The 13,844-nt window shown below is 43.4% G+C and overlaps 1 protein-coding gene across 5 annotated transcripts in view; it reads right to left on the reverse strand.

The window, feature by feature from the left end:
- The window catches only part of VPS35L (VPS35 endosomal protein sorting factor like), a 1,107,598-nt gene that overhangs the window by 673,420 nt on the left and 420,334 nt on the right, over window positions 1-13,844 (reverse strand). The window lies entirely within an intron of this gene.

Below are 13,844 nucleotides of genomic sequence, written 5' to 3' on the forward strand. Positions count from 1 at the left end.
CAGTCTCTCCCCCACCTAGAAAAGTTGGCTATATGCTAAACAGGAGAACTAACCAGTTCTTCCCTATATAAAATCTGATTGTACCAGCAGGTCCAAGTCTGTGCCCCTTGTGCCACCATCTGAGGATTGGGACCCACTATTCCTGAAAGATTGTGGCATCGAGTAAGCATATGCCCCCATGCTTGTGTAATAAACTGCAGCGCTAAAAAAAAAATCAACAAAAAGTTCATAAACCAATTCTTAAAAGTGCAAACAGTCTTCAAATCCTCCTAAAATAGCCGAATGTCTCACTCCCCAGACATCTTGGCTGCTGACGGATATGGCATAATAAAAACTATACAGCGTAATACTGTATGAAATTACCATATGTACCACAACTCTGGATGCAACAAATGTGTATAAAATTGCAGAGCTAAAAAATTCAATAACAAGTTCATAAACTGATAATTAAAATGCAAATGGTCTTCAAATCCTCCCAAACAGAAGGTTGACGCGCGGGCGTCTTCGCCCATAGGACGGGTGTCCGCTTGCCAGCCGGCTCTTTGTTTTTAATCGTGATTTTATTCAGATGCTTTTTGTAAGTATATCTGATTCTTTTTTTATTAAACTTTGTGCATACAATATTATGCTATGCGAGTATTTCTTCCCTCGGTACTGTACGAGACATCTGTTTTGAGGTGATCGTTTCCACCCGTTCGGAATACTTACATCCACCCTCCAGCCGGTGATTTTGAGGTGATCGGTCTGCATCCCATCTCCCTGTTGTACGACCAATGCCAGCCTAGAGTGTGTTCGATTTCCAGGCCTACATAGCCTGCGTTTTGGTAAGCAGGCTTGTATATCCGGTGAAGGGGCACGTGTTAATAGTGTCATTATATGCTTCTTGTTCACGTTTCTGCTATTGTGGACTCACTTTTGTTTGACACATATCAGGACTTTTTCCTTTTTGCTGCCATTCAGGTGTTGGCAATTGGACTCATATATTATCTGATATAAAGTTATATGGTTTACATTCACACTTATGCACTTAGTGTGGTATTTATATTTTTTACATTTACATATTTTACACAATTTTTATTTACAGTGCCTTGCGAAAGTATTCTGCCCCCTTGAACTTTGCGACCTTTTGCCACATTTCAGGCTTCAAACATAAAGATATAAAACTGTAATTTTTTTGTAAAATCAACAATAAGTGGGACACAATCATGAAGTAGAACAAAAGTTATTGGATATTTCAAACTTTAAAAAAAAAAAAAACCTGAAAAATTGGGCATGCAAAATTATTCAGCCCCTTTACTTTCAGTGCAGCAAACTCTCTCCAGAAGTTCAGTGAGGATCTTTGAATGATCCAATGTTGACCTTAATGACTAATGATAAATAGAATCCACCTGTGTGTAATCAAGTCTCCGTATAAATGCACCTGCACTGTGATAGTCTCAGAGGTCCGTTTAAAGCGCAGAGAGCTTCATGAACAAGGAACACACCAGGCAGGTCCGAGATATTATGCTCCGATGGAGATCTGTTAGGATCGAAACATGTAAGCATCATGCTTATCAGCGATGAAGCAGGACTGACCATCACTACAGCCACCTGATTATATCTTTACTGGGGGCCTTTTCTCCCAACTTGAGAATCTATGTTTACTGCAGCATACATCACTGCATGGACATCACTTTGAGACATACAGCAAGTATTTAAAACTGCATGCTGACTTCTTATTGCCTATCTACACTGCCATCTACTGGCATTCAAAGACATTACAAAGGCATCAGTATCTGTAGATTTCAGAGATTCCTCTGGAACTGAATGGTCTGGTCTTGGTATGCAGAGGACCTGAATTGAGGGCGCACTTCCTATCCTACTACTGGAGGAATCTGCAAAAAAACGTTGGCCTCTGTAACCAGAGGAATCTCTGAAATCTACAGATACTGACTACTTTCCAAGGGTGGTAAGATCTAAGCAATAAGCAGTCTTTGATATTGTGATCTTGTTTTTCACCTGTACCAAAGTATGGTACATCTTGCTGATTGCAGCCTCTACAGCAATCCTTGCTTGGTTCAAACAGATCCTATTATATGGTAATCACACCTATCATTGCCATACTAGCATTGTTTCCAATGACTTACTTGCTGCTGTCTACCATTAAATTGTAGTTTTATCTACTTCATCTCCATGTGGAATTTGTCCCCTATGAACTGGTGATAGAATTGATTGGAACTGTATCCAGCTTCACAGATTTTTTTGCGGATATACTATCCTCAATCTAGCCCTGTGATTTATATATTCTTTATCATGCCCCAGTTCTTTGATTCCTGCAGGTGTATGTAAGCTGTGTGTATGGTTGTGGTGGCCACTTGTCCTTGCTTAGACTAACGTCTAATTTTACTAGTGCTGTGGAGATACTGGCACTTTGTGTTATTAATGTGTTTTTATGTGGATAATTAATAAATTGCAGTCATATTTATCCATATTCCTTTTTGACCAATTCTTTTTTTCTCTCCCAATTTTTGATATGCAGGTCCGAGATACTGTTGGAGAAGTTTAAAGCTGGATTTGGATACAGAAAGATTTCCCAAGCTTTAAACATCCCAATGAGCACTGTGCAAGCAATAATATTGAAATGGGAGTATCAGACCACTGCAAATCTACAAATACCTGGCCGTCCCTCTAAACTGTTAGCTCATACAAGGAGAAGACTGATCAGAGATGCAGCCAAGAGGCCCATGATCACTCTGGATGAACTGCAGATATCTACAGCTGAGGTGGGAGACTCTGTCCGTAGGACAACAATCAGTCATATACTGCACAAATCTGGCCTTTATGGAAGAGTGGCAAGAAGAAAGCCATTTCTTAAAAGATATCCATAAAAAGTGTAGTTTAAAGTTTGCCACAAGCCACCTCGGAGACACACCAAACATGTGGAAGAAGGTGCTCTGGTCAGATGAAACCAAAATCGAACTTTTTGGCAACAATGCAAAACGTTATGTTTGGCGTAAAAGCAACACAGCTCATCACCCTGAACACACCATCCCCACAGTCAAACATGGTTTGGGCCTGCTTTTATTCAGCAGGGACAGGGAAGATGGTGAAAATTGATGAGAAGATGGATGGAGCCAAATACAGGACCATTCTGGAAGAAAACCTGATGGAGTCTGCAAAAGACCTGAGACTGGGACGGAGATTTGTCTTCCAACAAGACAATAAGCCAAAACCTAAAGCAAAATCTACAATGGAATGGTTCACAAATAAACATATCCAGGTGTTAGAATGGCCAAGTCAAAGTCCAGACCTGAATCCAATCGAGAATATGTGGAAATAACTGAAAACTGTTGTTCACAAACGCTCTCCATCCAACCTCACTGAGCTCGAGCTGTTTTGCAAGGAGGAATGGGCAAAAATTTCAGTCTCTCGATGTGCAAAACTGATAGAGACATACCCCCAAGCGACTTACAGCTGTAATCGCAGCAAAAGGTGACGCTACAAAGTATTAACTTAAGGGGGCTAAATAATTTTGCACACCCAATTTTTCTGTTTTTTTGTTAAAAAAGTTTGAAATATCCAATAAATTTCGTTCCACTTCATGAGTTTATCCCACTTGTTGATTCTTCAAAAAAAATTACAGTTTTATATCTTTACGTTTGAAGCCTGAAATGTGGCAAAAGGTCGCAAAGTTCAAGGGGGCCAAATACTTTCGCAAGGCACTGTACAGGTTGGTTTATAGTGCAGTTTCCATATTTTTTCTTGTTTAATTATTGTGTTGTCGTAAATTTTTTCACTGCTGCTTTAGATTTCTAATATTGCATTTGCTGTCAGGTTAGATGCATTTTCAATATTATACACATTTTTTCTGTGTTTAGTCACCAATAGGGAGCACAGTATTTTCTCCTTTTTTCTGTTTTGACATTTAATAACACATGTATACATAACCTCCAGGGTAACTGGAACCTCTTTATGTTCTTTATAAATCTGGATATGGCATAAAAAGAAAAAAGACTATATAGTGCAATACTGTATGAAATTACCATACGTACCACAACTATGCATGCAGTATCACTCACAAAACAGTGCAAGACACATCAATGCCAGTGAGAGCTGTCACCACACCAACCGCCACCGACATGTAGTACGCACTGCCCAAACGTTAAGCCGTAATAAGGCTACTGTGAATTAACCATGCAGGCCTCACTGAGATCCTTCTCAACACAATACAGGTGTCACAGAGACCCTTCCAACAGTAATACAGTTTTGCTAGTAGCCTTCCAATATTATCCAGGGAGCACAGCACAGAGGTTCTCATCCATCACATGTGCAGTTGTGCTCATAAGTTTACATACCGTGGCAGAATTTATGATGTATTGGCCATTTTTCAGAGAATATGAATAACAAATTTTTATTTTTTTGTTTCACAAAGTTTATTTTGATGGAACAGAAGAATTACATGCAACATAACATTGTAGTAGTATAACACTCGCGTTAAGTCGTTATCAACGTAATACAGTTTACACCTGAGTAATACAATTTTGGCAGTCAAGAGTTATGTTTCAAATTACATAGAATTGCAATTTACTTTTTTTGTTTTATTTTCTTTTTTCTGTGTATATTTGAACTTCCATTTCTTGCAAGAAACTTATGGTCAACCTTCTGGTTAGTCAATTGTATTATGTTTATAATATGTTTTAGTCTGTATTTGTACTTAGTTGGGGGAAAGAGGAAAAAAAAAACACCCCAACATGGGTGTTGGGAAAGGAAAGTTTAGAATTTGTGTGTGTTCGTCACTTTGCCAAAGCCCGGGAAGGAACCCACCTGCCCTGCAAATTTTAGACCAATTTCCTTATTAAACATAGATATCAAGATCTATGCAAAAATATTAGCATTGCGTTTGGTGAATATATTACCGCTACTAATACACCCAGATCAAACCAGCTTCACAAAGCATAGGCAAACGTCGGACGCTACTAGACGCATGATCAATCTCATTCACCTGGCTCAGGAGCGACAAAGGCCTTCTCTGCTCCTCTCCTTGGATGCAGAGAAGGCCTTCGATAGGGTCCACTGGTTGTATTTAACCAGGACGCTGGAGGCTTTTGGCTTTAGAGGTGAGATTCTATCTGCTATCTTAGCTCTTTACTCCAAACCCTCCGCCAGGGTTTTTATATCAGGTATCCTCTCCACCCCCTTCGCTATCTCCAACGGCACAAGGCAGGGCTGCCCCCTGTCCCCCCTAATTTTTTTATTTAGTAATGGAGCCCTTTGCTGTACACGTAAGATCACATCCTGACATAATAGGATTTGAGGTGGGCACTCAAAAGCATTCAGTCTCTTTGCAGACGACATCATCATGATCATGACTAAGGTGGGTTCCTCCCTAGCCACAACTTCTGAGGCATTAAAACTGTTTAACCGTGTCTCTTATTATAAGGTCAATGAGAGTAAATCTTTTATCCTGGGGTTGGGAATTGACCCAGACACTCGCTCTGGACTTCAATCTCAGTATCCATTTAGGTGGGTGGACAAGGGCATAAAATACCTGGGTATTACATTGACGGCCCAAGTAGAAGACCTAGTCAGTGCCAACTACACCCCATTCCTTAACAACCTAGGCAACAAATTACAGGACCTTTCTTGGAGGGAGTCCACCTGGTCTGGACGCCTAGCCGCATTTAAAATGATGGTTTTGCCCCAATTCATCTATTTGTTTCGGAACCTCCCTATATCTGTTCCAACTAAACTTTTTCTAACAGCACAATCGCAAGTTAATACATTTTTGTGGCAAGGCCAGAAAGCCAAGTGCGCTTCGCACAAACTACTGAGGTCCAGAGCTACTGGGGGGGTGGGACATGTCTCTCAAGGATTATCACATGGCAGTCATATTGGCCCAAACAAAGCATTGGTTTCCTGGCGGGGCTGCTACCAGATGGCTGGAGCTGGAAACCGCACAATGTTCTCGGTATACTTTATATGATTTAATATTATTCTGCAAGACTCCAACTAGTATTCCTCCAGACCTGTCGCCCACTATATTAGCCTCTTTGCAGACATGGAAGATTCCTGAACGAACCTCTGGGGGGCTCTAACCATAAGACCTTACATCTCCCTGTCTCAGGCCTTAACCTAGCTATCCCGAACCTAAACATTGGTACGTGGGAATCTAAGGGAATTTTGACCGTTGAGGACTTGAGCGTAGGTAGGCCCAGCAACCAAGTCCTTCCGGTCTCTCCAGATCGAATTTGGACTTGAAGGTAAAGATCACTATGCTTATACCCAGATATCTCATCTGCTAGCTACTCCATTTGCATCGTCTATTACAGTCCCTTGGCGAGTGTACCTTTACCTATCCAATGCCAACTCGTCTATCAAGGGAATATCTCTATTTTATAATTTATTTGGCCAAAAGACTGAGTTTGATAAAACCCCTTCCATGAGAACCAGGGAACTAGACTTGAAGCGCTCCTACTCCTTGCCCCAGTGGAAGTTAGCTGTAGCGTCCAATTACAGAGCCACGAAGAGCGCTAATTTATGGGAGTTATCTCAAAAAATACTGCTTAGATGGTATCTGACACCTACAAGGTTAGCGGGCTTTTCAAAGGGACTGTCCCCTTTATGTTGACGACAGTGTGGAGAGAGAGGTTCACTGATACATATATTGGGGAGGTGTCCTAAATTGGACTCCTTCTGGAGAGAGGTCTTTGACCTTATAGGTCGGCTGACGGGCTCCAGATTACCCTTCGATCTAGGTTGTGCGATCCTTTCCCTGGGTATCGAGGCTGTACCCAGCTCTCACAGATGTATTGCATCTCATATACTGCTGAGTGCAAGACTAGAAATAATGAGGCAATGGAGGTCTGTGGAATTGCCCACTATAATAGAGGTGATTAGAACTACCAACCTACATATTACATTTAAATACAAGTTTATGGCTTCTCAAAATAATCTTGAACGTGAGCGGCAGGTCTGGAACCCGTGGATAGCATGGTATAAACAGAATGTAAATATGCCTTGACATTGAACCTTTATATTGGAGGTATACTTTTCTATCGTATCCTATTTCCTTTCTTTATCTTTACCTTTCCCCCGTCTTTCTTGATTTTATTTCTTTTCTCCTCTATCACTAATCCATGGTATGAGTTCGAAGGTCGGTGCTGGTTGTAGATGGGGGAGGATGGCGGGGCCCGGTGGGTTTGGGTCCGGCTTCCCGGCGGCAGTGTGATCCCTATGGGGCGCCGAGGGTCTGGGTCCTTTCCTGGGGGGCTCTGTGTCCTCTTATGTATTGCGGCTTTAAGTTTAAACGTGCTGCTTCACATGAAGGTGATGATCATACCAGTGAACTCATTTAGGATATTTTATTTAGTTTGTTTTATTTTGTCTAATTCTACCTTTTATTCTTCTTGCTTTTGTTGATGTTCTGGTGTATATTGGTTCGGGATGTTTACAGTATGAAAATACGAGTTTTCACTAAGATGTATTTGCAAATGTGTGACATTTCGAGCCCATTGTTGGGCATTCTTTTCTGCTTGGACTTTTGTACACCTTATGCTGTATTGACTACTATGCTTTTAAAATATTAATAAAAATTTACTGATTGAAAAAAAAAAAGAATTTATGTGTGTTCCTATTACCCTCTTGAATCTCAAATGTCTTGTCTGTAGAGTGTGCTTTATTTTTACACATTCACTGCTTTATACATAGAGGATTGTTTGAATATTATCCAGTTGTGCCATGTTGAAGTGAAATAAGCTGTTTCTTGTGATATGCTAATGAGTTTTTCTATTTTTTTTCTGTTATTAATCCTACAAAACCATTATTTCTTTGTTGGGGTGATATTTGAATGCCAGTGTCAAGGGATACAGTGTCTTGCTGCATTTATCAGAAACAGAAAATAACTTTAGGTATTGTTTCTTGGGAATCCTACTGTGATGCAAAAGGTATTGTGCTGGGGTGAACCTTAAGTTTTTGGAAGTGATTAAGGTAGTAATTTGATGTACCATTTTCCAGAACCTCTGGACCTCAGGGCATGCTGACCAGAAATGTAGCACAGAACCTTCTTCTTGTTTGGATCTCCAGCATCTATCGGATATTTGGGAAGATAATTTATTTAGTAAGGTGGGAGTTCTATACCACCTTGTGATGATCTTGTAACCACACTCTTGAGTGGCAACATTCAATGAACCTGTGTGTGTGTATGAATAGATACTGTCCCATTTTTTTTTCTGTTGCTTTAATATCTAGGTCTTGTTCCCATGTCTGACATGATGTACTGGAGAAGTCCGTTATATCTTCGAAGAGTGAGGTGTATAGGATAGAAATGAGATGTCTTTGTGGTGATTTTTTTGTGCACAGGTTCTCTAATGTCGTAGAGGGTCTTGTCCATTTATGGGCCAATTCTCTCCTGGTCAGGAAATGCCTGATGTGCATGTATTTCCAATGTGGGATTGAGTATGGTTCGAGATCTTTGTCTATTTAGTTTCTAGATAATATTGTCCCTCATTTAAATAAATGTTTGGTCAGGTTGTCTTTAAGTGGCCACACTGTTGAGGGGAAGTTATGTTCTAGTCATGGGGGAAAGTCAGGGTTGTCTCTAAGTGGGGTAAGTGGACCCAGCCAGAGTGAGGGAATTTTGGTTTTAGAGATATTACAAAAGATTTCTAATGTGGGGCCTATGAGAGGGTGAGCTTTAATGGTGGTTGGGTGATGTTTAGAATGTATCCACGGTAGGGATCTTACTTCTAAGGGAGATTGTAAGTGCTTTAATGTTACCCAGTCTTTGACCGATTGATGAATATGCCAGTCCACGATTCTTGCTAGATGTGCTGCCTTGTGATATTTACATAAGGGAGCACAATTCCCCCCATATTTTTAGGTAGATTAAGTCTTGTATATCTAATTCTAGGAGGTTTACCCCTCCAGATGAATGCCAAGCAGGCACGTCGGAAAGATAAAGAAAAACATTGTTAATGGTATGGGTATAGTTTGCGTGACATATAGGAAGTGAGGTAGGATAGCCATCCTGATTAGTGAGGCCCTACCAAACTATGAGATATTTAAAGTGATCCATTCCTTTAGGTCTTGGATGGGTAATTGAGTTTATACAGGTCATTTAATTTAGTGGGTATTTCTAAATATGTTATGCCGTTTTGGGCTCAAGAAAAAATGTTTTTTTTTTTTTTTTTTTTACACAAAAGTGTTACTGAGTCTGAAGGAATTGTAATATTGATAGCCTTAGATTTGGAGTGGTTTATTTTCAGGATTGATAATTTTTGGAAGTGTTCCAGGTCTTGGACTAGGTTGGATAGGGATACATGTGGTTCTGATAAAACAAAAAGAAGGATGTCTTCAGCAAAACGTTGCAATTTTATATGTTTGTTTTGGACTTGATTAGTGGGAATGCTTTAATAAGCATTCCCAGTATTGATATTTGTTTTTTATTAGTGGGAATGCTTTAATAAGCATTCCCAGTATTGATATTCGTTTTTCATTATTCTTCTCCTTTATTATTCCGTACGTTTTTTGGCTCTGCGTAACTTCTGCATACTTTCAGCTATTGAGACCATTCAACTATTAAAATGTTCATCTCGTTCAGCTAACGATGGGACTTCAAGTTTTTTTGTACTATGTATACTTTTTAAAATATTAAGCTTTTAGACACTATTTTTTAACATTGAAGTCAATGAGAACATCCTTTTTACCGCTTAAAATCTCATGTGCTGCCAAAACTTTCAGCTCCTTCATACTTTCACTTACAGACACCAAACAAACTTTAAAACGGTCACAAAATATTCAGCTATCCGGCTATGACTTTTCAGATTGATATCTTTTACGGTTTTTGTGAAAAAGCAATTTACGTTTAGTGTTTTTTTCAGAAAATTTTATCGGTTATAATGAATTCCTATGGAAGGTGTTTTAGAGTGTGTCATGTGACCTTTAGAGTGGAGATCGTTGAAAAAAATATTATCTTTAAAAAAAGGGGAAACAAATTGCTCTCACGCCCACAAGATCTACTTGTCATACACAATTTATATATCAAAACGAAGGTATTTTTGTCTGGTTTCAGGCAATGTGATCAGTTTTGTGATAGGCATTTGACTTTTAGTTCCAGGAGCTTCTAAAGGACAAGAGCGACAAAACCACTCTCATTGACTCATGTTAAAAATTTTAAAAATGTTCCTGCAAAACACACACAGACGCTCTTTTCTAAATCGCTGGCATGGCCACAATTTTAAGTTTATCAACATAAATTTCATATCGATGCGTTCACAAGGGCTGTGTCTTTCAAACGGTGAAGTCGCTGTATCGATCGCATGTACGGTTGTGGATTTATTACGTTTTGTTTGAAGGCTTCGATAACTGATTTTGTGTGTGGATGAAAGCGTTTCTAATGGTATTTTGATTCCCTAAATAGCTTTCCTTACCTCAGTGCAGTCCTCCTCCCCCACCTCATGTGGAGAAAGCCTCTTGAGGGGGAGGGGCGACCAGGCAAGTCAGGACACTCTCTATATTGCAGATAGAGAAAGGAGCTGTGTGATATTAGGCTTTATAAGTACTGAAGGAACACTGCTCGTATGTCCTAAAGATACTGTAGTGGTTATGGTGAATGGCTTTTGTGCGGGCTCAGCAATTCAGCTATTCAGCATTCCCACTCGCATTTTCCTCAGGAAATGAATTGTCTAGTTTTAATTTTAATTTTATTCCGTACGTTTTTTGGCTCTGCGTAACTTCTGCATACTTTCAGCTATTGAGACCATTCAACTATTAAAATGTTCATCTCGTTCAGCCAACGATGGGAATTCTTCAAGTTTTTTTGTACTATTTATACTTTTTAAAATATTAAGCTTTTAGACACTTTTTTTTAACATTGAAGTCAATGAGAACATCCTTTTTCCTGCTTTCTGCCAAAAGTTTCAGCTCCTTCATACTTTCACTTACAGACACCAAACAAACTTTAAAGCGGTCACAAAATATTCAGCTATCCAAACATGACTTTTACGTTTTTTGTGAAAACACAATTTACGTTTAGTGATCTTTTCAGAAAATTTTATCGGTTATAATGTAATCCTATGGAACAGTTTTAGAGTGTTAAAAAACACAGCCCCCCCCGCAACACATGGTCCCCGGTGGTAATAAAAAGACCCCAGGAGGGGGGCGTGACCGGAAGCCAGCCTGGAAGGAAGCAACCCCTGAGAGCTCCTCTCCAGCCCGCAGCTTATAGGCACTAAACCGGGGGTATTCGCCGCCATCCATGGGCGGATCGCGGACCACAAGATCCAGCAAAGCAAGGGGATCATCTCAATCCCCGCCGGGCTCCGCTACGACCCTGCAAAGATACTTTAAAGCGCCCGAAATGCCGCCGGGCGGAGGGGACAAGATGGCGCCGGAGGCGACCACCCTCAGAACGGGAGCCTCTCCTCCCCGCACCCCCCTGCCTTACCATCCGGAGCCATCCTCAACCCGACCGCGGACCTTTGCTCCATCTCTGGGCCCGGATAGATCACAGCCATGGGTGAGTGGACCGCAGCACCCCCGCGGCGGACCACGAGGCACAGGCCGCAGCCCCCCTCCCCTCTCCAGAGCAGGACACCCAATGCACTGGGGCCTTCCCCCGCCTGCTACGTACAGCCCCAGACCCTGAGCAGCAGAGCGGCTCCCAGCTCACCCCCTCACCCACGTTTGAGGAGGATTTCCCGGCCCTACAAGCCTCCACAAGCACCCAGGCCTCTACGGAGCCCTCAGAGCATGGCAGCTCCTCTGCTGGCATCAGACCAGACCCGACTGCTCAGGGACAGATCCATCCGGCCATCCATCCGGGGATCGGAGCTCAGCAGGGGATCTCTCCCCCATCATATGCCTCCATGGCCACCACCAGCGCTCCCTGGCAGAGGAGGGCCCCTACTCCACCAGTGGATCAGGCTGAGGTCTGGTCCAACTCATGGGAACTTCCCCAGCAACCCCCCCGAGGCCAGACAGCACAGGGAACCAGCTTCCATCCGCCATCCATCCCCCACTGATCCACTGCAGCCTATGTATGATGTCAGGGGACCTTCATACCATCCCCCCCCCACCATGGCAGTCTTACTTGCAGGCCATTCCCACGAAAGAGGACTTTAAACAGCTTGTTGAGGACGTCAAGGCGACCTGCCGCGCTGAAATTCAAGTATTACAAACGGGCCTCAAACACTTAAATGACAGAATGGAAATGGCTGAGGAAGAGATTCAGGAGACTAAACTGGCGGTACACCGCACCCAGACTCAGGCGTCAGACCACCGTCTCATGCTAAGAGACATGCAGCGGCATATGGAAGACCTGGACAACAGGGGGCGCCGCAACAACATCCGCATACGCGGACTCCCTGAAGCGGACGGGGCAGAAGACCTACAGCTCACCCTTCAGAACTTATTCAACGAAATACTGGGGGAACCAACAGACAAGACCATCGAGATGGACAGGGCCCATCGAGCCCTCAAGCCAAAGGGACCAGCCTCCAAACCACGGGACGTTATATGCCGCGTAAACTCATACCCACTGAAGGAAAACATAATGCACAAAGCCCGTCCCATGCGCAACCTGGTCTTTGACAACAACCCCCTGCAGCTCTACCCGGATCTCTCCTGGATCACTCTGCAGAAACGACGTCTGCTACAACCCCTGCTCCGCACATTACAGGACAAGGACATTGTGTATCGTTGGGGCTTCCCCTTCAGCCTGTCCGCCAACCACCAGGGGACCTCCGCCACCCTACGCTACCCAGAGGACCTGGACGACTTCTGCAGGACTCTGGACATTCCTGTCCCCCGTCTACCGGATTGGGACCTTGTGGCCACACCGCCCCCCCACCTGTAGTCTGGCAGAGAGTCCCACCGAACAAACGCTCCAGAGGCCGGGACCCTGCCCGCAACTCCCCCAGGCACAAGCACACCTGAGAAGGCTGCCCCGGCCACAAGAGCCGGCGTAAGCGCCACTTGAAGCCCCCCTGTTTTGTTTTTTTGCTTTCGCTCCATCACTTTACCCCCGGTTGCCCCAGCTTCACCCCTACGCCACACATCGGGCTTGCCTCGGCCGAGACGCCGAAGAGGCTGCCCTTCTGATTACGGACCCCCCCATGGCTGATAGCCTGAGAGTTCCTTCTCCCCCAATCCCCACAGTGGAGTTTCTCCACACCACCCCCTTGTCCTCCCGACCCACATTTTTGGACTCTCTGGTCGGGAGGTCTTTAAGGAACTGTTGGGACCTGAGGGCCTTAGGGCCACTTGGGCCCCCGTTGTTGATTGTTGATGTGTTCTCTTTATGTTTTTTCTTGTTCTCACCTCTTTTTCCTTCCAGATATCCCTCCCTCCTCTCCCGTGCAGGCAGGACTCGACGGTGCGCCTTGGTGGCTGTCGGCTCAGCGGCCCCCCCACTCGCCCTCCCGGAACCAGATACAGCGCGCTTGACTCCAGCTAAGTATAACCCACGATCTCTCCACCCACAGTATGGCTAAGTTGCTATCTTTAAATGTACACGGGCTCAACTCCAACAGGAAACGTCATCTAGCACTCAGGGAATTCAGGCAATCAGGGGCAGAGGTCATAATGGTACAGGAGTCGCACTTCTCCAAGGGCGATAACTTTACATTTGCATCCAGGTACTTTCCCTCAATACACCAGGCCTTCAGCTCACGTAAGCGGGCGGGGGTCGCAATTTTGGTTAAACGGGGCACCCCCTTCACCTGCACAGACTCCTACATTGACCCCCTGGGTCACTTTATTATAGTGAGGGGAACATGGCACTCACGAGAGGTAACTTTATGTACCCTATATGCCCCCAATGCACATCAGCACGGATTTCTGAGCCGAGTCTTTGCCCGCCTGGCCAA

The sequence above is a fragment of the Rana temporaria genome, chromosome 6 (genome assembly GCF_905171775.1).
Source record: "Rana temporaria chromosome 6, aRanTem1.1, whole genome shotgun sequence".
NCBI lineage: Eukaryota > Metazoa > Chordata > Amphibia > Anura > Ranidae > Rana > Rana temporaria.